We start from the raw sequence: 22,876 nt of genomic DNA, 5'->3' as shown, positions 1-22,876 counted from the left end.
GTCCCCGAGAGTCGTTCGTGGCGCCAGGGCAGCAGAGCGGGGAGGCTGCAGACATCGCTTCTGCCAGCACCCGCTCTTCAAGAACGGCAGGATAACCCTGCCGCGACGAACGACTCCGGAGGGGGGACACGCGTGTCCCCGCCGGCTGACCATAGAAGAGCGAGAGAGGCGGGGGGAAGGAGGAGAGAGAGGCGGGGGGGGGGGAGAAGGAGAGAGAGGCAGAGAAAAAGCCGGCGGCTTGAATTGTTACATTGCCGCCGGCTGAATCGCAATAAATTAACGAAGTTGTTATACATTTGGCCGCTGCGGCGCAGAAGATACATTAACCTCAGAGGAATCAATCCATTTCTAACATTGGCCGCAGCGCAGCGGCCACTTCGCGCATTGGCCGGCCAGAACCCGAAGTGGCCGGCCAGAACTAGAAGTGGCCAAACTTCGGGTTCTGGCCGTTACATATATATATACAGCAGAGGGAGATACTGCTGGAAACAGCCATTATCTCCCACAGTGTAACAAGGTTCACAAACAGGCAACTGTCAGGATCATGGTCATGACATCACACTGTGGGAGGGATTTCACCAAAATATCAGCCATGCAGACGTCCCTGATGATCTATTTATGAAGATATAAAGATTTCTCCTGGAAAAGGGGGTATTGGCTGCTGACTGGGAGGAAGTCCAATCCTGGGTTAAAGTTAATATTTAACAACTCAAAAAATCCAAAATGGCTGGTAAGCATCCCCTTCAGCACGTCTGGCTGTACTGATCAAAGATGTCCGTAAGGGCATTAGACTGTCCATCAATTCAATCGTAATGATCAGATTGCAGCAATAATCTATTGTATGTACGAGGCTTTAGCAATGTCAGTGAAGACAGCTACGCCATTAGCAATGCCTCAAAATAAGAACAACAAACCCGCAACACAAGCTTCTGCTACATACTTGTCTCTGTCCCCACAGGAATCCACAGGCAAAGGGAGAATAGCGCATTTATAATATAGATTTGTGTGTGTGTGCGCACACGTGTGTGTGTATATATATATAGACACACACACACACAGAATATATCATTAGGAATGAGAGCAGAATAAGCTGCGAATCCTCAGGCTGCCATGCAATGCACACATCCCCTTGTATGAAGGCATTGCCAGCATAGTGATTATAAGATCCGGCAGGGTTATGCTCTTGTCTAAGGAAGTAGGACGTGGGGATGAATGTATTATTTCTGTTTAGCCACTGTTTACCTATTACCCCTTCTGATTTCCTATTAGCTGGACAGACATATTTCCTCCCGCACCAAATTAGGAGACTGGAGCTGCTCAGTAGCAACAAGGCTATTCAGCTGTTTCGTATCTCTGATTTTTTTTTTCTAAAGTTTGTTACCAATACAGCCTGGGCTGCTGTTCCGTACGACGTTACGGCATATTCCAATGTTAACCCAGAGCATAACAGCGATTTCATAAGATTCAGTGCTTGTGTAGGTGCAAAATATCACAATACATCCTGGCCTACTGCTCCAATGGGAAAAATTAAGCGTTCTGTATCTGCAAATAAAAATGAATAGGCTCCTCTTCTTCACAATCTATAAATTTACCCTCCAGCTGTAGAGCTAACGCATGACTTTCATTGCCTCCTCCCTCTGCAGTCACTGTCTATAGGATGACACCTCATTATGTGTGCTCCTGTGTGCAATCTCCTCTCACATAATGACAAAATACAATAGTGCCGAGATTTTGTTCAAACCTTTTTTTTTTATGTTGTTTTAAATCTCTCTGGTAGATTGTGTAGAATGCAGAAATGAAGCAAGCTGAGGTTCCCAATGCCTGGTAACAACGGGCAGGTCAAGAAAGGTGAAAATGCGTCAAGGTGTTAAAAGACACAGCAACATAACCTTGTCTAAAGAAGAACCAATTGGTTCCACCAGAGAGTTGTTTCTTAAGGCTCATACCCACCTTGTGAATCTTCACGCAATTCTTCGGACATCTGCTATTTTTGAACAAAGAACACATTTTTCTGTGGCCTCCCCAGTTGGGTACGAGTGTGTGATTAGGCGAACAGCTCTTTGTGACGTGCTGCAATAAAGATCATCATGGTGCAAAGTGCCCTGATCATTTGAACTCTTGTTTGCACCTGTCATATTCCTTTGCGTGATGTCACATGTTCCCGCAGGCAGGAAGATGGATCGGGGAACCTCGTTCATCACGAGCGGTTGCTGTGATGTTCCCCATTCCATTGTCAGGTGAGTATTTAGTTTTAGAAAACAGGAGGTTAGATTAGAAGTAAACCTGCTAGACGCAAAAACTTTTATTGAGCGAACTTCAAGCCTGATTCATAAATTCTTCCTGAATCCTTGTTCCCCACTAACCTGGTCCCATTGCCCAACCGTTACTAGACTAGAGCCCACTAAGCCAGCCACCAGTATCACTTGACTAGAGTTGGTGATATTTGGCTTTGGAGGTTTACAACGTAGGCCTGACTCTCACTCCATAAATAGTTAGACAATTTTTTTAGCATGTGAGCAGGGAAGGTAAAATATGGATACTTACCTCAGTAGTGTGGAACTTCTGGATGGTCCAGAGACTTTCTAGATCTACTCTGAGCCAGGGCCGGGCCGAGGCATAGGCTGGAGAGGCTCCAGCCTCAGGGCGCAGTGTATGAGGGGGTGCAGAATTCATTCACCTGTCATTCCTAATTGTATTTGAAGCAGAAAGAAATAAGAAAAGGGGATACATGGCAGTGACTGCAAGCCAGATAACTAGATATTAAGGTGTTGGGGAGGTTGTGGGCCCTGTGGCGCCTCTTAGTCTAATAGCAATCAGTGTTTGATGGCTCGGGTGGCAGGGATGGAGGGGCGCACTTTGGTGTCTCAGCCTTGGGTGCTGGAGGACCTTGTCCCGGCTCTGCTCTGAGCCCACCATTGCTGCCAAGGGCCCACTTCTTTCTCAGGTCACAGTCCCAGACATGTATGTGCACATCCGTACTGGGCATGTGTGATTAAGGTCCGTGCATGCTCAGTAGAATGAGGAGCTCATGCATGGAGGGGAAAAAAAACAGTTCCCTAACAGTTTTGTTCTATTGGGCATGTGTGGACGGTATATATTTAGAACTAGCATTTTTAGAATGAAATCAACAGAGCATATCTCTCCAATGCAAGGTGTAGTTTAACACCACAGGCCATTTATAGGCATCTTAACTCTTAATCTTGCTGCGTAAGACAGATTTATAAATAGAAACTGTAAATTAAAAAACAGTCTTTTTAATGGAAAAAAATTGATGATGACAGGTGCCATTTACTCCTCTATGGGATCTCTGTTTCTAAGAGCTGACCCCATGACACGGCAGAGTGAGTTGCCGTTTATAATGCTGCTAACACTTCTCTAATGCTGACACATAATTTGCTTTTAATAGCCCGTACAGGTAGGGGTATTGCTGTGCCCGGTATCTCAGCAGCTGTCTAAATACACCAGTCTCATCTGACAGGGAATTATCATCACTCACAACCATCCTGTAATCACATGAAAAGAGAATTCTGTAGGATCTCTGCTTCTCACCGCATATCTCTCCTGCCATGATAATGGAGAGGAACAAAATCACTGAGAATATTGCTGCCTTCCCAAATACGTAGTTATTGCTCCAGATGCACCCTCTGGCAACAGCACAGCACCAGCGCAAAGCCTAACATGCCACAGCTTTATACATGAAGACAAGTAACCCTTTTTTCCGAAAGAAACAATGCTCTAGCAGCAAGGAAATAGTTATGAGCTAAGACAGACCGTGATGTAGATTCAAGCAAATCATGCTGTAATTGCCTCCGTTATAAACCTTGATCTTAAAAAGTAATGGTACTGATCTCCCAATAAAATGAAAACTATAAAGGGATTCTCTTAACTGGCAAAAATTAAATGTCATTCTTCATAACAGAGTGTATAATCTGTGGGCTGGGACCAAAACTGGGGTTCACAAGACAGTTGGGGGCAGTGAAGATTCAAAATGTTCACATCAAACATCCAAACAGGAATGAACAAAACATGAACTTCTCTGCACACGACTGGAAGTTTAAATGCTACATTCTCAATGCATAGTACACCTACCCCTGGGGGTACGTTAGCAGGGCTCAGAGGGTACTTCAAATTGTCACAGTCAATCCATTATAGTAAGTTTTGAGCTTAAATGCATCTGCACATAGGTAATTGAAATATATGCCCTTGTTTGCTACATGTAGAAAAAGAACTGCACACCTTCTTGTGTGAGTGCTGGTGCAGGGCTCCTTGGCTGCAGCAACAAGTATCCAAAGGAGGAGTCCGCGCACAGTCTTTGCGAAGCAAAAGCGCAAGTTTATTGCTTCATCGCATACTTGCGATGTTCATCTGACCAACGGGCCTGTTGGTCAGATTAATATTCCATTTGTGTGATGATGCAATAAACTTGATAAGACTCCTCCTTTGGATACTTGTTTACTACATGTTATCCATGACAAGGTGTAGAATTCAATCACTCTCGCCACGCGGTCCCATCACTCCCAATGTTCTCATGTCTCCGGTGCCACTGCAGTTCGATCGCTCAGCTGTCCAGTCAGGAGCAGATTTCATTGGCTCCTGACCCTGTGATTACTCTCAGCCAATCACAATTTTCACAGCAGAATTCTGGCCAAAAAAGGCTCTGGTCCTTAAAGGTGAACTTCAGCCTAAACAAACATACTGTCATTAAGTTACATTAGTTATGTTAATTAGAATAGATACGGTAATATAATCTTTTACCCACCCTGTTGTAAAAGAACAGGCAAATGTTTGTGATTCATGGGGGCTGCCATCTTTGTCATGGGGCAGCCATCTTTTTGGTTGAAAGGAGGTGACAGGGAGCTTGAGACACAGTTCCAACTGTCCTGTGTCCTGATAACCCCTCCCAGCTGCACGCGCTAGGCTTCAAAAGTAAAATTTAAAATGTAAAAAAAAAAAAAAAAATTGCACCAAAACATCAGAACGAGAACAACATCAGAAATCCCATCATGCTTTGCACAGCATCAGGGGAAAAATGCCCGGGCAGTTTTCTTCTGTGCAGCTAAAAATGAGGCTTGTATAAGAGAAACAAAGTTCTGATGCTGTGAAACAGTTAATGAAACACCAGGCCTTTTCAGTGCTGCTGAGTCGATTTTTAGTCTGGAGGTTCACTTTAAGGGGCCAGAGCTTGCTGGTATTCAAAAGGTTAAAAATATGATAAATCATGTAAACAAACCTGAAAAAAACAACATGAAAAACAAGTATGCTCACATCCCTACATGACAAGGAGGAGAGCAAAGAGTTTACAAGACCATCTAGTCAGGTCGGAGTTCCATTTAAAGAAAATAGACACTTGTCTAATGGCTAAGTAGACTAGACACCAGCAAAAATCGCATGCATGAAAAAGGGGTACGAGGAAAAAATGGGCGCCGGGTTTCGTTAATAAAAATATAGTTAACATCCATTTCGTTAATAAAAACATTGTTAAAATGTACCGATAGTCTTTGTTTTTAAAGTGTGGATGGGGTATATTATAGTAATAATATTGCCGTATGAAAATTGATAATAACTCTAATAAAACTGTAGAAAATGTTACGAACATTTTACTACAGCTCAACCTAACCCTACTCTCACACAGAACTCTCCCACCTGATGCCTAACACAGTCCCCTCCCTCCCTGCAAAAACAAACACCCTTCCTGACTCCTAACCACCTTCACCCCCCACACAAACATCCTTCCTGACGCTTAACTCTAATGACCCCCCCCCGCCCTCGCACAACACGCTTCCTGATGCCTAACCCTAACCATTCCCCCCTGTACAATCGTAACATTTGAATATACAAACTATAAAATATTTGATAATGTAAAATTTGTACATGCAAACGATATAATATTTCAAAAACTGTAACGTGGCAAGTTTGAAAACTATGTCATATTTCAAAAACTATAATGTTCTAATGTTGAAATTGATATTTATCGGGCGCCTACATTTCTGTTTTGGGCGCCGTATTAATGATATTTGTATTAGCGCCTGTGGGACACCTATATCGTCCATTAGCCACTGGCGCCCACATTTCCTGCTTCCCAAAAATCATATGCCTGTGTGGCTTGATGTATATTGGAAAAAGTGAAATGCTGCTTAAGTAAAATAATTGTTGAGGAATGCTGGGAATCACTGATCTAAATGTAATACTAAAGCTTCCATAGACTTCACTGAATCTCTTCCTTAAAGATCGCCACAAAAAAAAATGAAATCTTTTAAACTTTTTTAGATGACAAGATAAGATTCCCAACTGCTGCTGTTCAGCACCCGAAAGAGTGGACAGGGTCAGGAGGAGTTCACTGCCCTGCATGTCACATTGTGCTAAATGTGGCTTCCAAACCAGGAGGAAGAATCGCAGTAACATAAAGCACAATGGGACATGCAGGGCAGTGAACTCCATCCTCACCTTGACCACTCGTTCAGGTGCTGAACACCAGCAGTCAGGAGTATTACAGTGTTCAAATTCACTATAACGAATTAGAATACTAACACTAGATAAGAGTGAACCAGAAATGTTTAATTGCAATAAGAATTATCACACCTTTCATAGTTACATAGTTAATTGGGTTCAAAGAAGACATATGTCCGAGTACAAGCCGAAACACTGGTTATGGTACACTAGCCTGCTCCCTCACATATCTCCAGAGAATGAATGAAAAAGGCCCCTTCGGCCAAGCAAAATAAGCCCCACCCCTACCGTGGCAATCCCCGCCCACTACCCGCAGGCAACTTTGCCTCAACCAGGACACTTGTTGAGAGGCAGCCCCCGACGGGAGACCTTCTCTAGCTAAGTGTGGGAGCAGGTAAGACCTTGATGGCCTCCTTCCTCAGCACCCACAGACAGTGACCTCTCCCTTCCCTCACCTGCACTTTGACCTCTCCCTCCTCCATCAGCACCCACAATGACCTTTCTCTCCCCCAGCATACACACTGACCTCTCCTTCACCTAGCACCCACATGGACATTTCCCTCCCCCAGCACCCACACTGACCTATTCACCTATTACTGTTGATTTAGGGTGGTGGAGATAAAAACAAGCTTCCTAATGCTGCTACACAGTTGAAACTCGAAAAATTAGAATATCGTTCAAAAGTCCATTTATTTCAGTAATTCAACTTAAAAGGTGAAACTAATATATAAAATAGACTTAAAGGGGAACTGAAGAGAGAGGTATATGGAGGCTGTCATGTTTATTTCCTTTTAGACAATACCAGTTGCCTGGCAGCCCTGCTGATCCTCTGCCTCTAATACTATTAGCCATAGCCCCTGAACAAGCATGCAGCAGATCAGGTGTTTCAGTGGTTCAGACTTATAAGTCTGATCTGACAAGACTAGCTGCATGCTTGTTTCTGGTTTTAATCAGATACTACTGCAGAGAAATAGACCAGCAGGGCTGCCAGGCAACTGGTATTGATTAAAAGGAAATAAACATGACAGCCTCCATATACCTTTCTCTTCAGTTCCCCTTTAACATGTAAAGCCAGATATTTTAAGCATTTATTTGTTTTAATGTTGATGGTTATAGTTTACAGCTTATGAGAACCCCAAAATCAAAATCTCAGACCATTGGAATATTGTGAAAATGTTAAATATTCTGGGCTCAAAGTGTCAGACTCTAATCAGTCAATGAATCCAAAACACCTGCAAAGGGTTCTTACGTCATATATTAGTTTCACCTTTAAAGAGAATCTGTATTGTTAAAATCGCACAAAAGTAAACATACCAGTGCATTAGGGGACATCTCCTATTACACTCTGACACAATTTCGCTGCTCCTCGCCGCATTAAAAGTGGTTAAAAACAGTTTTAAAAAGTTTGTTTATAAACAAACAAAATGGCCACCAAAACAGGAAGTAGGTTGATGTACAGTATGTCCACACATAGAAAATACATCCATACACAAGCAGGCTGTATACACCCTTTCTTTTGAATCTCAAGAGATCATTTGTGTGTTCTTTCCCCCTGTTCTCATGCACTGAAGTTTCAGGCTGCTTGTTGTTTCCTGCAAACAGCTTTGCCCTTGTCTGTAATTCTTCAGTATGTGAAAGCCCAGCCAGCTCAGAGGACGATTTATCCAGCTTGTAAAAGATAAGAGAGAAGCTGCTCTAATCCTAAATAACACACAGGCAGTGTGCAGAGAGGGGCCTGGAAGGGGAGTTCATAGCAGAACCACAACACTGAAGAACTTGGCAGCCTTCCAGACACAGGCCGACAAGTCTGACAGGGGAAAGATACATTGATTTATTACAGAGACAGTGATAGTATAAAGTGCTGCAGTAAGCCAGAACACATTAGAATAGCTTTTTGAACTTGTAGGATGATAAAAAACAATTTGCAATTTTTGTTACGGAGTCTCTTTAAAGATGAATTACTGAAATTAATTGACTTTTACCCCAATATTCAAATTTTTGCGTGCATGAAAAAAGGTTGCCGTGAAAAAAGGGCCCAACTTATTAACAAGTTTGGCGCCAGGTATTAACGAAATTTGATAAGGAGAACCATCGTTGTCAAGCATTATTTACGATATTTACTGTTGCCAAAAACAAACGAGATATAATTGCGAATTAATATTAACATTAAATGTTTTTTCGTCAAAACTGCTTAACCCAACCCTACCCTCACACAGAATTCTCCCTTGGTGGTGCCTAAAACTAACCACTCCCCTAGTGGCGCCTAACACTACCCCCCCCCCCCCCGGTGGTGCCTAACCCTAACCCCCCCAGTGGTGGTGCCTACCCCTGGTGTTGCATAAAACTAACCGCCGCCCCGGTAGTGCCTAACCCTAACCACTCCACCTGCTGGTGCCTAACCCTAACCACTCCCTCTGCAGAAACACCCTTTTACATATATTAACGATAATACCTTTGAAAAAGTAAAATCTGTACTTATTAACGAAGTAATATGACAAAAACTATAACGTTGTAAACTTCTAAAACAATAACTACCTCAAAAACTATAATGTTCTAATGTTATTAATAGAAGAAGAGAGAGGGGCGCTCTAAGTCCGCTGCACTGCTGGACTGTGCTCTAATAGGACAGGTCTCACCTGTTTGTGGTGGGGCTTGCACAGCGTACACAGCCCAGATCTGCCTTGTCCCTCTTAGCCGAGCCGGGGACTGAGCTCCAACGCGGGGCGGAAGTGACGTCACTCGCTCCAGGAAGTAGTAGGTTAGTTGCCGGGTAACGCCAGACAGCTCAATACGGAGCTTCTGGCCCTGTGCAATGTATATTGCTTTACAGGAAACTTCACGAAAGTGAAGGTAGATAGACTTGGATATGGTAGGAACATAAAATTTTATTAAAACAACGCGTTTCGCGGAGATACAGTCTCCGCTTTTTCAAGTTAATGCTTATGAAGCTAGACATCCCTCGGAGATAAATACCCTCCCCTCCATACAAAAGCCCGACTTGACCAATCCGCACTGCAGTGGGTGGGGTCCAGGAATTCATATTACTTCTAAGTAAGGAGCAGGTGCCGTAAAACACCTAGTAAAGGGATGGTGTATAGGAAAATTGTTGTAAAAGAACATGGTGGCCTAAAGGAATTGTAGAAGGGAAAATATAAAGGGGATTATAAAAAAGGACTCTACATGCATGCAGTGCCCACTGATCTCACATAAACATAATCTAAAAATAACCAGACTGAAAAGTACCAAAAGAATTCTATGTATATGTGCATGCACTCTCCCATACATAGCCACAGTTGTAGAATAACCAATGGGGTCCCTTCCACACAGAAATCTCATTGAACAATGGGTTGGAGGTGGCTCATCTCCTCCAAACACTTGTTTAGTCCCCCTGGTTCCAAAGTACCCAATTTCAGAATCCAGAAGGATTCCCGCCCACACAGGGTATGATATCTCTCATATTTATTGGGGTGGATTATCTGTTCAATTATGATTGCCCTGAGTAATTCAAAGTTCTTATCATGGGTAAGAGAAAAATGTTTGGACACCCCATGTTTCTGCTCCCCTTTGTTTATATTGGACCTATGTTTGTTCAACCTGGTCTGAAATTTTTGTGTGGTGCGTCCCACATAAAAAAGTCCGCATGGGCAACTGAGTAAGTAGATCACGTATGAACTCTGGCAAGTGACATGACTTTTTATAGAATATACAGTAGGTGAGTTGGTTTGAAATGTAGATACGCCTTTCTTTAGAGTCTTACAGGAGAGACATCTTGTGGACCCACAGGGGAAGCATCCCAGCTTCCCACTGGTGGTCCTTTGGCTCCGAGATGTTGTCTCACATCTCACTGTAGGCAGTCTACTGGGTGCAATATGCCCCCTAATCGTTTTACCCCATCTAAAGACCACACGGGGTCTCTGGGGTAGGGATTGTGTCAATTGTTGAGACAGGAGGGCAGCTCGATTTCGTGCTGCTTCTACTTAGTAGAAGCAGCACGAAATCGAGCTGCCCTCCTGTCTCAACAGGAGTGTCTAGAGTCCTCTAGAACTCTTTCCAAGAAAGAGAAACCCCTTGAGAAACAGACACCTGTGGTAATTAACTACTCTGGACAGGCCGAGGAATGCAGAGACATTTTCTCGAAATACTGGCCGGTCCTATTAAGTGATCCCATCTTGAAACAATCCCTACCCCAGAGACCCCGTGTGGTCTTTAGACGGGGTAAAACGATTAGGGGGCATATTGCACCCAGTAGACTGCCTACAGTGAGATGTGAGACAACATCTCGGAGCCAAAGGACCACCAGTGGGAAGCTGGGATGCTTCCCCTGTGGGTCCACAAGATGTCTCTCCTGTAAGACTCTAAAGAAAGGCGTATCTACATTTCAAACCAACTCACCTACTGTATATTCTATAAAAAGTCATGTCACTTGCCAGAGTTCATACGTGATCTACTTACTCAGTTGCCCATGCGGACTTTTTTATGTGGGACGCACCACACAAAAATTTCAGACCAGGTTGAACAAACATAGGTCCAATATAAACAAAGGGGAGCAGAAACATGGGGTGTCCAAACATTTTTCTCTTACCCATGATAAGAACTTTGAATTACTCAGGGCAATCATAATTGAACAGATAATCCACCCCAATAAATATGAGAGATATCATACCCTGTGTGGGCGGGAATCCTTCTGGATTCTGAAATTGGGTACTTTGGAACCAGGGGGACTAAACAAGTGTTTGGAGGAGATGAGCCACCTCCAACCCATTGTTCAATGAGATTTCTGTGTGGAAGGGACCCCATTGGTTATTCTACAACTGTGGCTATGTATGGGAGAGTGCATGCACATATACATAGAATTCTTTTGGTACTTTTCAGTCTGGTTATTTTTAGATTATGTTTATGTGAGATCAGTGGGCACTGCATGCATGTAGAGTCCTTTTTTATAATCCCCTTTATATTTTCCCTTCTACAATTCCTTTAGGCCACCATGTTCTTTTACAACAATTTTCCTATACACCATCCCTTTACTAGGTGTTTTACGGCACCTGCTCCTTACTTAGAAGTAATATGAATTCCTGGACCCCACCCACTGCAGTGCGGATTGGTCAAGTCGGGCTTTTGTATGGAGGGGAGGGTATTTATCTCCGAGGGATGTCTAGCTTCATAAGCATTAACTTGAAAAAGCGGAGACTGTATCTCCGCGAAACGCGTTGTTTTAATAAAATTTTATGTTCCTACCATATCCAAGTCTATCTACCTTCACTTTCGTGAAGTTTCCTGTAAAGCAATATACATTGCACAGGGCCAGAAGCTCCGTATTGAGCTGTCTGGCGTTACCCGGCAACTAACCTACTACTTCCTGGAGCGAGTGACGTCACTTCCGCCCCGCGTTGGAGCTCAGTCCCCGGCTCGGCTAAGAGGGACAAGGCAGATCTGGGCTGTGTACGCTGTGCAAGCCCCACCACAAACAGGTGAGACCTGTCCTATTAGAGCACAGTCCAGCAGTGCAACGGACTTAGAGCGCCCCTCTCTCTTCTTCTTTTACTACAGTGGTTTTATCGGGAGCAGCCAAGTCCAGACTGTGGGGGCCAGATCGCATTCAAGGGGCATCCACTAGCTCCATACTGCCTAATGTTATTAATGACATTTTTCGCGGCACCCTTTTTTCTGCTTTTTTCGCCGTATTAATGATAATGGCATTAAAGTCTATGCCTTTTCGTCCACCCTCAGCCGACTCCCTTTTTTCCTGCTACCAAATTTTTCGTGTTTCACCTGTAAAAGGGGTTGAGAGAGTGGGCACAAAATCTGCCTGACACTGCTATCAAGGAAAGGAAGGGAGGAGACGGCCTAATACGGCTTTTGCAGGGAATTACAGTGGGTTGCAAAAGTATTCGGCCCCCTTGAAGTTTTCCACATTTTGTCACATTACTGCCACAAACATGCATCAATTTTATTAGAATGCCACGTGAAAGACCAAAACAAAGTGGTGTACATGTGAGAAGTGGATCGAAAATCATACATCATTCCAAACATTTTTTACAAATCAATAACTGCAAAGTGGGGTGTGCGTAATTATTCGGCCCCCTGAGTCAATACTTTGTAGAACCACCTTTTGGTGCAATTACAGCTGCCAGTCTTTTAGGGTATGTCTCTACCAGCTTTGCACATCTAGAGACTGAAATCCTTGCCCATTCTTCTTTGCAAAACAGCTCCAGCTCAGTCAGATTAGATGGACAGCGTTTGTGAACAGCAATTTTCAGATCTTGCCAAAGATTCTCAGTTGGATTTAGATCTGGACTTTGACTGGGCCATTCTAACACATAGATATGTTTTGTTTTAAACCATTCCATTGTTGCCCTGGCTTTATGTTTAGGGTTGTTGTCCTGCTGGAAGGTGAACCTCCGCCCCAGTCTCAAGTCTTTTGCAGTCTCCAAGAGGCTTTCTTCCAAGTTTGCCCTGTATTTGGCTCCATCCATCTTCCCATCAACTCTGACCAGCTTCCCTGTCCCTGCTGAAGAACCCAGGGCATGATGCTGCCACCACCATATTTGACAGTGGGGAGTGGTGTGTTTAGAGTTATGTGCAGTGTTAGTTTTCCGCCACACATAGCGTTTTGCATTTTGGCCAAAAAGTTCCATTTTGGTCTCATCTGACCAGAGCACCTTCTTCCACATGGTTGCTGTGTCCCCCACATGGCTTGTGGCAAACTGCAAATGGGACTTCTTATGCTTTCTGTTAACAATGCCTTTCTTCTTGCCACTCTTCCATAAAGGCCAACTTTGTGCAGTGCATGACTAATAGTTGTCCTATGGACAGAGTCTCCCACCTGAGCTGTAGATCTCTGCAGCTCGTCCAGAGTCACCATGGGCCTCTTGACTGCATTTTTGATCAGCGCTCTCCTTTTTCGGCCTGGGAGTTTAGGTGGATGGCCTTGTCTTGGTAGGTTTACAGTTGTGCCATACTCCTTCCATTTTTGAATGATCGCTTGAACAGTGCTCCGTGGGATGTTAAATGCTTTGGAAATCTTTTTGTAGCCTAAACCTGCTTTAAATTTTCAATAACTTGATCCCTGACCTGTCTTGTGTGTTCTTTGGACTTCACGGTGTTGTTGCCCCCAATATTCTCTTAGACAACCTCTGAGGCCCTCACAGAGCAGCTGTATTTGTACTGACATTAGATTACACACAGGTGCACTCTATTTAGTCATTAGCACTCATCAGGCAATGTCTATAGGCAACTGACTGCATTGAGATCAAAGGGGGCCGAATAATTATGCACACACCACTTTGCAGTTATTTATTTGTAAAAAATGTTTGGAATCATGTATGATTTTTGTTCCACTTCTCATGTGTACACCACTTTGTGTTGGTCTTTCATGTGGAATTCCAATAAAATTGATTCATGTTTGCGGCAGTAATATGACAAAATGTGGAAAACTTCAAGGGGGCCGAATACTTTTGCAACCCACTGTATATACATAATGTTTCACAATTGATTGGTACAGCTTTTTAAAATGTGAGCACCCCCCTCTTGAGGATCCTCTGCACAGCCCTGCTCCAGTGGATCCAGAGAAAGGTGGAAAATCCTTACAGGGCTTGGACCAGTTAGCCCTAAAAGGGAGAAAAATGCCTTCTTGACTCCAGATGGCAATCAGAATCCCTGGATCAACTCTGCCAGGAATTACCTAGTAATTATAACCGCGTACGTTAAAAAGGGGCGCTGGGAAAAAAGGGCGCGAGGTTTTAAACGATAAACATGGATAACGTTTAAAAATATAATGTACTATATTTCGTTTAAATATTGGTTTTTATAAAGTTATAAATCATTAAATAATGTGCATGAAATCGGCAATTGTGAAAACGTTAATCTTCCGTTTAAAAAGTGAAATGTATAATAACGTTTAAAAAAAAATTAGTAAGTAACCCTCCCTGTACCTACCCCTAACCCCTAGACCCCCGTATTGGTGCCTAAACCTAAGACCCCCTGGTGGTGCCTAAACCTAAGACCCTCCTTAGTGATCACTGTATTGTGTGTAGAATAATGTTTTAGAAACAGTAAGGGATAAAATATATTACAATTTACGTTATGTACTGATTGCTTTATTTTGTGAATAATAATGTTTTACAAACAGTAAGGGATAACATTTAAAATAATGTTTTATTGAAATAGGAAACGTAAATCATCACAAGCAGTTATAAAACATTAAAAATCTTCGGGCGCCGTTGGAAAACGTTATTATTCTCGGGCGCCCTTTTTTCCCGTTCGGCGCCCAGTAAACGATATTTATTTTGGGAGTGAATGGCGGCGCCCGATTTGTCCACTAGCCACCTGCTCCCTTTTTTACTGTTTCCATTATAACCATGGATGTCCTTCAGTGCAAGGAAAGCATCTAGGCCCTCTTTCTTCTTGTTGCATGTTAAGCATCCCATTAAGGTGAGATTCATGTCTGCTACATCCTAAGATTGTGGGCAGCCTGGGTGACATTCTCATGTATGGACTGGATTAGATCTCTAGGAACAAGAGCCAATCCTAGGTGAATAACAATAATTCATTAGAACTGCTAGCTGTTTCCCCTCGCCATGGCCTAGACATAAAGTGGCACCATGATCGACCAACGATCAACATTTCGATTGACATTGCAAGAACCACAATAGCGGTTCTTAGTGATGTTGATCAAAAGGCCGATTGCGGGTTGATTACTGTGCCGATGGGCGATGCGGTTGTGTAGTATATGGCAAGCTTTACTAAGTTTAGTACACACAGCCAGGTTAGGTTTACATTTATTATTACGAACCTGTTTCTGCATGTTCCAGTTTTTTTGAGGGAGTTTTTTTTTTTTACCCTTTTTCTTTACTACAGATGTAAAAACGCATTGCATGTGAAGGAGTCCAATAATTGACATGGGCTGTGAGATCAAATGTATTTCTGCAAGGCTGAAAAATGTAACTTAAAGGGAATCTTAAGTGACAGGTGACATGTCACATGATGAAATAGACATGTGGATGTACAGTGCCAAGCATACAAATAAATATGTTGTGTTCCTTTTGCCTTCTAGGATAGGATTAGAGCAAAATTAAATTAAACCCCCCTCCGGCACTGCCTACCGACCCCCCGCACTTAATTCCTGGTCGGGGTGCACGCATCTGGCTGCGCATATCCTTTATCGTGCGCCCGTGGCCGGGAGTTCTCTGTACAGGCACAATATGTATTTGTGACGTCATTAAGAATGCATGCCTGCGCATTCAGATGCGACCACCCCAATCAGGAAGTAAGTTCAGGGGGTTGGTAGGCAGTACCGGAGGGATATGGAGGAGAACGGGCAAAACGGTGGGCATTAGGAGAGCGCACTAAACATGCCTGCTTCCCACATTTTTAATTTAACCACTTCACCCCCAAGGGTTTTTACTTTAATGGACCAGAGCAATTTTTTAACACTCTTCCCTTTCATTTGCCAATAACTTTTTCAATACTTTTCATAACAAAATGATACCTTAGGTTGTTTTTTTCACCACAAATTAGGCTTTTTAGGGGTTGTATTTGTTTTCAGTAATTACTTTACTTTTTATGCATTTTAACCACTTCAGCCTACAGTGTTGTTCGCCTTATGCATCCGAGCAACTTTCACTTATTCATTCACCAATACTTTTATCACTACTTATCACACTGAAATTATCTATATCTTGCCAACACAGCAGCCGGTGCCTGCAGCCAGCAGCAGCGTAAGGCACCCAGGAGATCTGCAGAGCCTGAAAAGGCAACTCTACACGGTAGAGCTGCTTAGAGAGGAGGTGCGAGGAGCAGCAGCAGCATCCTCCTCCACTCAGCACCAGTGCTTGACCCGGATGGTGGCAGACTACATGGGGTCCTTCAGCGGGCTTGACACAGAGGCCCCTGTGGACCTCATGGAGTACTGGATCAAGATGCTGGGTATTTGGAGGGAGCTCGCACAGTACGCCCTGTCCTGCCCCCCTTCCAGCATGCTGTCGGAGAGAAGCTTCAGTGCGGCTGGTGGCGTGGTCACCGAGAAGCGCTCTCGTCTGTCCCCAGAGTATGTGGACAGACTGACCTTCCCCAAGATGAATCAGGCTTGGGTGGAAGGTGAGTTCCTGGCCCCTGCTGTTGGCGAGAGAGGGCATGAAGTGGCTTGGATCACCTTACCACCCTTTACCACCACAACCTCCTGGGTCCTGAACAAAAAGCCTGGTTCTAAATTTATTTGCAACCGTGGTACCAACGCTACGTGCCACCCATGGTACAAACCCCTGCATCCTGCCACACGTTACACCTGCTGCTGCTTCATTGCCCTGCTCCGGCTGCCTGTGCTCCCACCGCCAGGGTGCCACAGGCCACAGCTGATAGCTATTAAGCCCCAAAAAATCGCTATGTTGTTGACCACAAAAAAAAATGCAATTTTTTTGAGGTGTCTGGGATGAAAACTGTGCTGTCCGAGTTGTGGGGAGGCCCCAACTGCGGCTGTACGACTGCTTCCTGGAACCTCACGGTTGTTATGGTTTAACTGTGCCACGGTACCAACACTAGGTGCCATGGCCTCTCTATGCTGCCTGCCAGACATTATACTCCTCCTGCTGCTGCTGCTTGCACCTCCCGCTGCTGTCATCATGACAATGTCACACATGCATGCTTGATGACGCAGAAAAAAAATATACATACATACATACAAAATTGTTGTTGTTTTTTTTAATTATACACCTTCCCACATACGTAATTGTTAGTTTTATTAACAAACCATGATGCCTTCATGCATCTTTTCTTATTAAAAGGGGTTTTAAAGCACTTTCAAGAAAATTTGAGTTACGACTCTTGACTCGTGACTACACGCGTATGTTCAAGTCAAATCCGCATTCGAATCGAACCGCAATTTAAATTCGAGTCACGATCATGAGTCAATTCGTGATCGGGTGGACTCATATTCGTGACGACTTGAACTCGTGATCAGGGTGGTTCGAGCAACTCTGCTAATGGGGTGTAAGCCTGTGGTCCTCAAGCGGTTAAGGCAGGGAACACACTTGCAGGTTTGTTTTCCACTGTGATTCCTGGGTCATTGTCGGCTTTTTCATTTGCGTTTAATGCAAAAAAAATTCCGGCATGTACAATTGCGGCGGCATGTACTGTATGCGAACCTGTGCGTCATGTAGAAAAAAAAAACAGAAAGCTTTGCAATTTAAAAACACGCAGAAGTTAAGGTTCCATTTAGGCAGAAAACATACTAGACACGTTTGTGCGAGTTTTCCCATGGACGACAAAATGTGCACCATACAACAGGCTATTGAATGCCCGTGCATGTGCGCACGCTCGTGCACGAGCGTCAGAAACACTGGACTTTTAAAATGTCCATTTAGCCATTAACAAGGACCTACTGGACGTTTTAATACTACTGGTGATCCAGTAGTAATTCATTTTGCAATAAGGAATCCTTTTAAAGAGATAAACATCAGGTATGCAAGTGACAGTTTGTGACCAACCAGGAACCAGTCGGACTATAGAGTCCCTCACTGATAAGGAATTACAACCATAAAGCATGGCAGAGAACTGCTTCTGAGAGCACAGGATACATAAAAAGGTCAATAGTTAATTTACTGTATATATAATTGAGTAAGTGCCTCAACCTTCAAGCAAGGAGAAGCAGGGACGGTCCAAGCAAGCAAGAAGAAGTAGCGCCCTGCCCCCAGGGGCGGTCCTAGACTTGCCGCCGAGCTGGAGGGGGTAGCGGGCAGGAAGGGAGTATTGGGCACAGCGGCAGGGAGGGGGGGGGGGTTGGACCCCCCCTCCCTCACCTGGGTCCCCCATCTGCCCTCCCCTCTCTAGCTAGTTCAGTAGCAGCCGCCACTATTAGTAAGCGGCAGTGGGCGGGGATGACTCACCTCTGCCGCGTTCCAGCGTGCGTTCCACTGTCGTCACTTCCTGCAATGCCGCCCACTGTATTGTAAGTGGACGGCATTGCAGGAAGTGACGACAGTGGAACGCATCGCTGGAACGCGGCAGAGGTGAGTCATCCCCGCCCGCTGCCTCTTACTAATAGCGGCGGCTGCTGAACTTAAGCTAGAGGGGGAGTGCAGATGGGGGACCCAGGTGAGGGAGGGGGGGTCCGACCCCCCCTCCCCTGTGCCCAATACCCCCTTCCTGCCCGCTTTCCCCTCCAGCTCGCCAGCAACTCTATGACCGTCCCTGGGAAGCTGGAGGGGTAGCGCACATGGGGGACCCAGGTGAGGGAAGGGGGAGGTCCGATCCCCCTCCCCGCCGATGTGCCCAATACCCCTTTCCTGCCCGCTACCACCTTATGCGGCGTATGCTACGCCGCAGGTCGGCTAGTACTGTATATTAGCTCTATGAGACATTGAAAGACTGTGTAATTGAGCAAAGACAAAACAATAAATCTACTTTATTAAGTTTTTAAACACAAATAAAACTTTGGGATATCTAAAAAAAAAGACATTTTAAGAGTAAGTGGATAGAATTGTTTATCTCATCAGTTTATTTTGACTTAAGAGTCACTTTAAGGTAGTTAGTGTGAATGCAGCCTAAATCATTAATGTTTTGGATAAATGATAGAACAAATGTGGAGCTCACAATATCTTCTAGTGATACAAGTTCATTTTAATGTTCAGTAACGTGGTGCTTTATGAGCTGTCATTTCATACCTACACTACAATGAAGTGCGATCACACCTTGCTATCACAATGGAACAAAATCCTGATTATATCACCTCAATATTCATTTCAACCAATCAATTAACACTACAGGTGCACAAGCTGCAAATGTGATGACACAAATAGCAACATTAATGCAAGTGTTGTCACAAATCCTAATCAAATTAATTTAAACTACCTGTAGGTACCTCTGTCTTCAGTTACAGAATCTATTAGGTTACATGTTCATTATTTGAAGCAATCAAATCCTCAGCTAAAGTGTTTGCACCTGCCAGACACATAAGTAGATATAAAATCTAACTCGGAATGTTTTAGCTTTGAAAATGATACAAATAGTTCTGCATCTAACAATACAATCCGTGCTAAATAATATCTCTGTCTTTCACAACAGTGCCTCAGAATTCCCTCCCCTTCCTCCCTAACAGGTTGGTATTGGCCAGGAGATGGGGCTTCAGACTGCAAGCCTAGGTTCACACTTTAAAGAGACACTGAAGCGAGAATAATTCTCACTTCAGAGCTCATAGTTAGCAGGGGCACGTGTGCCCCTTCTAAAACGCCGCTATCCCGCGGCTAAACGGGGGTCCCTTCAACCCCAAACCCCCCCCTGCAAAATCAATGACCAAATTGGTCGTAAATTTTGCTCTTCCTGGAGGCAGGGCTAACGGCTGCAGCCCTGCCTCTCAGCGCGTCTATCAGACGCGCATCGCCGCCCCTCTCAGTGAAGGAAGACTGAGAGGGGCGGGGGAGAAGCGGAGGTACGCGTCTGATAGACGTGCGGGAGGCAGGGCTGCGGCTGTTAGCCCTGCCCCAATGCGGAAGAGATTCCGCGATGCACGGAGGGGATTTGGGTGTGAAGGGACCCCCGTTAAGCCGCGGGATAGCGGCGTTTTAGCAGGGGCACACATGTCCCTGCTAACTATGAGCTCTGAAGCGAGAATTATTCTCGCTTAAGACTCTCTTTAAAGAGGAACCTTAAACCAGCATTGAACTTCATCCCAATCAGTAGCCGATCAGTAGCCCCTTTCTCCCAAGAAATCTTTACATTTTCTTGAATAGTGCATCAGGCATGTCTGTATGGCTGATATTCTGGTGAAACTCCGCCCACAGTGTAATGTTAGGGCCTTGGACCTTACAGTTTCCTGATTGTGAACCTCGTTGGATTGTGGGAAATAATAGATTTTTCCAACTGCCATGCAAGTTCCAACTGCCAAGTGAGTATCTCCATCTATGCTTGTATTATATCAACCTTTTAGCCTACCGCATTGTTAGTGGGTATGTTTATAGATAAGGGCAGTTGGTGCTTACCATGTTCTTTCTTTTCTGCCAGCAGTAAATATGATTACCTGCAGGTTCACGGTGGATCAAACAACATGATAAAATTAAACGAGTAGTATCAATCACTTCATAATCTATCTTGTTTTTTAACTGCTCAGTTTGCAATGCATTGATTCATTTTTTTCCCCAGTACTATGTTTTGGTAAAGCTCCTCTTTAACGTTTCACTAAACGGACCACAGTGGGCCTACAAACAGGTTGTGTAACTAATCAGCTGTATGCAACTAATTACACATGAAGAAGGAGGATATGACTGTGTTTTATACAGAGCACTAAAAAAGAAGATTCCATGCTTTTGAGCTTCCAGATTTCATGCTTGAAACATATTGCTATTTGAGTGTCCAGGCCTTTCAAGACATACAGAGTAAGCTGTAAAGAAAATGTTTCATTGCATTAAAACTTACAAATTGACTTGACAAAATGATGTGTATAACACGGATACGCACCATAGCAATTTGTACCAAAAGTGGAATCCCACTTTAAATGATCAATAAATGTAGATTATATTTTATGAAGCCTGTGAATCGGCAGAGCTAGCATGTTTTCAGGGAACTGCAAATTGCCATATGGATAAAAGAAGTGATCGGCTTAGATTGGGTTGGATGGAGGTGCCCTCTGAGTATTCTATTTTAGTGTTTCTATTAAAAATTATAAATAAAAAAGAGTGAGATGATCACTTACCTCTCCAGATGATATAGACACCAGTTCAACTGGTTCAAAAAACAATCTGACAGGTTTCCTCAGGTCAATAGAAAATGCCTTAATAGCATAGGGGATAGAGTGTAGGCACCTCTAATAGCACCACTTAAGACAGCTTGTTCTATAAATAGATCCCTTTGAACCACTATTGTTTAATAGAACAAGTTGTCTCGAGTGGCACTATTAGAGGTGCCTACACTGTATCCCATATGATATTAAGGCATTTTCTATTGACCTGAGGAAGCGGGCCTTGACTAGTGAAACGCATTGTTTTTTTAATGAACTTTTTATAAGTTGAACTGGTGTCTACATCTTCTGCAGAGGTAAGTGTGATTACCTCTTATTTTTATTTATCATTTTTAAAAGAAACACTAAATAAAGTAGAATACACAAAGGACAGATGGCAGGAGCAGGAAAAATGGGCGCATGCGGCAAGTGGACTAGATGGGCGCTGCCATAAGCGCCAATACAAAATAGCAGTCTTTGGGCGCCAGAGACAAAATTTCGGCGCCGATATATCGGGCATCGTGGGTGCCCAAATACCGTTATTTTGCATTAGGGCCTATAGTGGCACCTATTTAGTCCACTTGCCGCATGCCAATATTTTTCCTGCTCCGCTCTCCCGTGCCTTTCTCCCTGTACTGGAGCTCCCCTCTCCCCCACAGAGCGCTGTCCCCACAGCACAGCTCAGCCAGCCAGCTGCCTCCATCCATCCTTGTAGCCAGTCTGCCGGCTCTGCTGTCACTAGAGGCTGACAGACAGGAAGAGGAAGGAGGAGGGAGGATGCGACAGGCTGAAACCACCTGCCTGCCGCTGCTGAGCCTGCTAAAGGGATGGATGAAGGCAGCTGCCTCAGCTCTGCTGCGGGGAGCTCACTGCACGGGGACAGGAGGCACCGGCAGAGGGGTAGAGGTACGTGGGAGAGGAGGCCCCGCACTACCATTTAGAGTAGGGATAGATTTGTGCATAGTAAAATATTAATATTTCATATCAATAGGTTATGTTTTCTAAGTAAAATATTGGTATTTAATAATGATATTTTACGAATAGGTTACTGTATGCCCATTTGTCCAGGTCCTTTTTTTTGTTGTACCCCCTCCATCCTACCCAATACAAGTCAGACCTCCTTTGGAGAAAATAGCTTTGCAGTTGTTCTGGAAAGTCTATTGTACCACAGGAGAGCGACCATCCAGTATCCAGCAGGACCTGGAGTACCGAGCAGAGATGGTTAATTTCCAGCAGAACTATACGTTGGACGCAGGAAATGCAACCCACCTTTGTAAGTATATATCTATGTACTTGTACTTTCATCCTCCTTATATTAAACAATACTGCACCATCGGTCCCCCGGTCTCTCTCTACTTCTCGTCCAGGTATTCTATCTTGGTCCCTTCAAGAACTATCAAGAAAAAATCTGATCAGCTTAGATGATCGCCAAATTTATAAGGGATTTCAACTATAGTCTTGTCATGATAGCAATATGCATGTGCAGATCATTACACTAAAGTTCTTATTTAATAGGGAGTTGATTGAGCTATGAAGTAAAAAATGCAGTAAGTATTCACTTTTAGTGCCAGTGCTGCAATCCTACGATGGGTTGCCTCCACGGGTTTGAATGTTTTCTCTGTGTATTGTGAGCATCCTCTTGGGAAGTTAGTTTCCCTAAGCATTCCAAAAACATGCTGGCAGCTTGCCTGCAAAGCACTGTATAATTTGTTGCTGCTATATAAA

General features: G+C 44.0%; 1 long non-coding RNA gene across 1 annotated transcript; it reads left to right on the top strand.

The window, feature by feature from the left end:
- Window positions 1-654: 654 nt before the first annotated feature.
- On the top strand, window positions 655-2,115 carry LOC137544782 (uncharacterized). Its single transcript, XR_011025919.1, has 2 exons — window positions 655-730; window positions 1,778-2,115. It is a non-coding gene; the product is annotated as an uncharacterized lncRNA (long non-coding RNA).
- Window positions 2,116-22,876: the final 20,761 nt, after the last annotated feature.

Source organism: Hyperolius riggenbachi, chromosome 2 (genome assembly GCF_040937935.1).
Source record: "Hyperolius riggenbachi isolate aHypRig1 chromosome 2, aHypRig1.pri, whole genome shotgun sequence".
Lineage (NCBI taxonomy): Eukaryota > Metazoa > Chordata > Amphibia > Anura > Hyperoliidae > Hyperolius > Hyperolius riggenbachi.
This window is presented reverse-complemented; position numbering and strand designations above follow the sequence as displayed.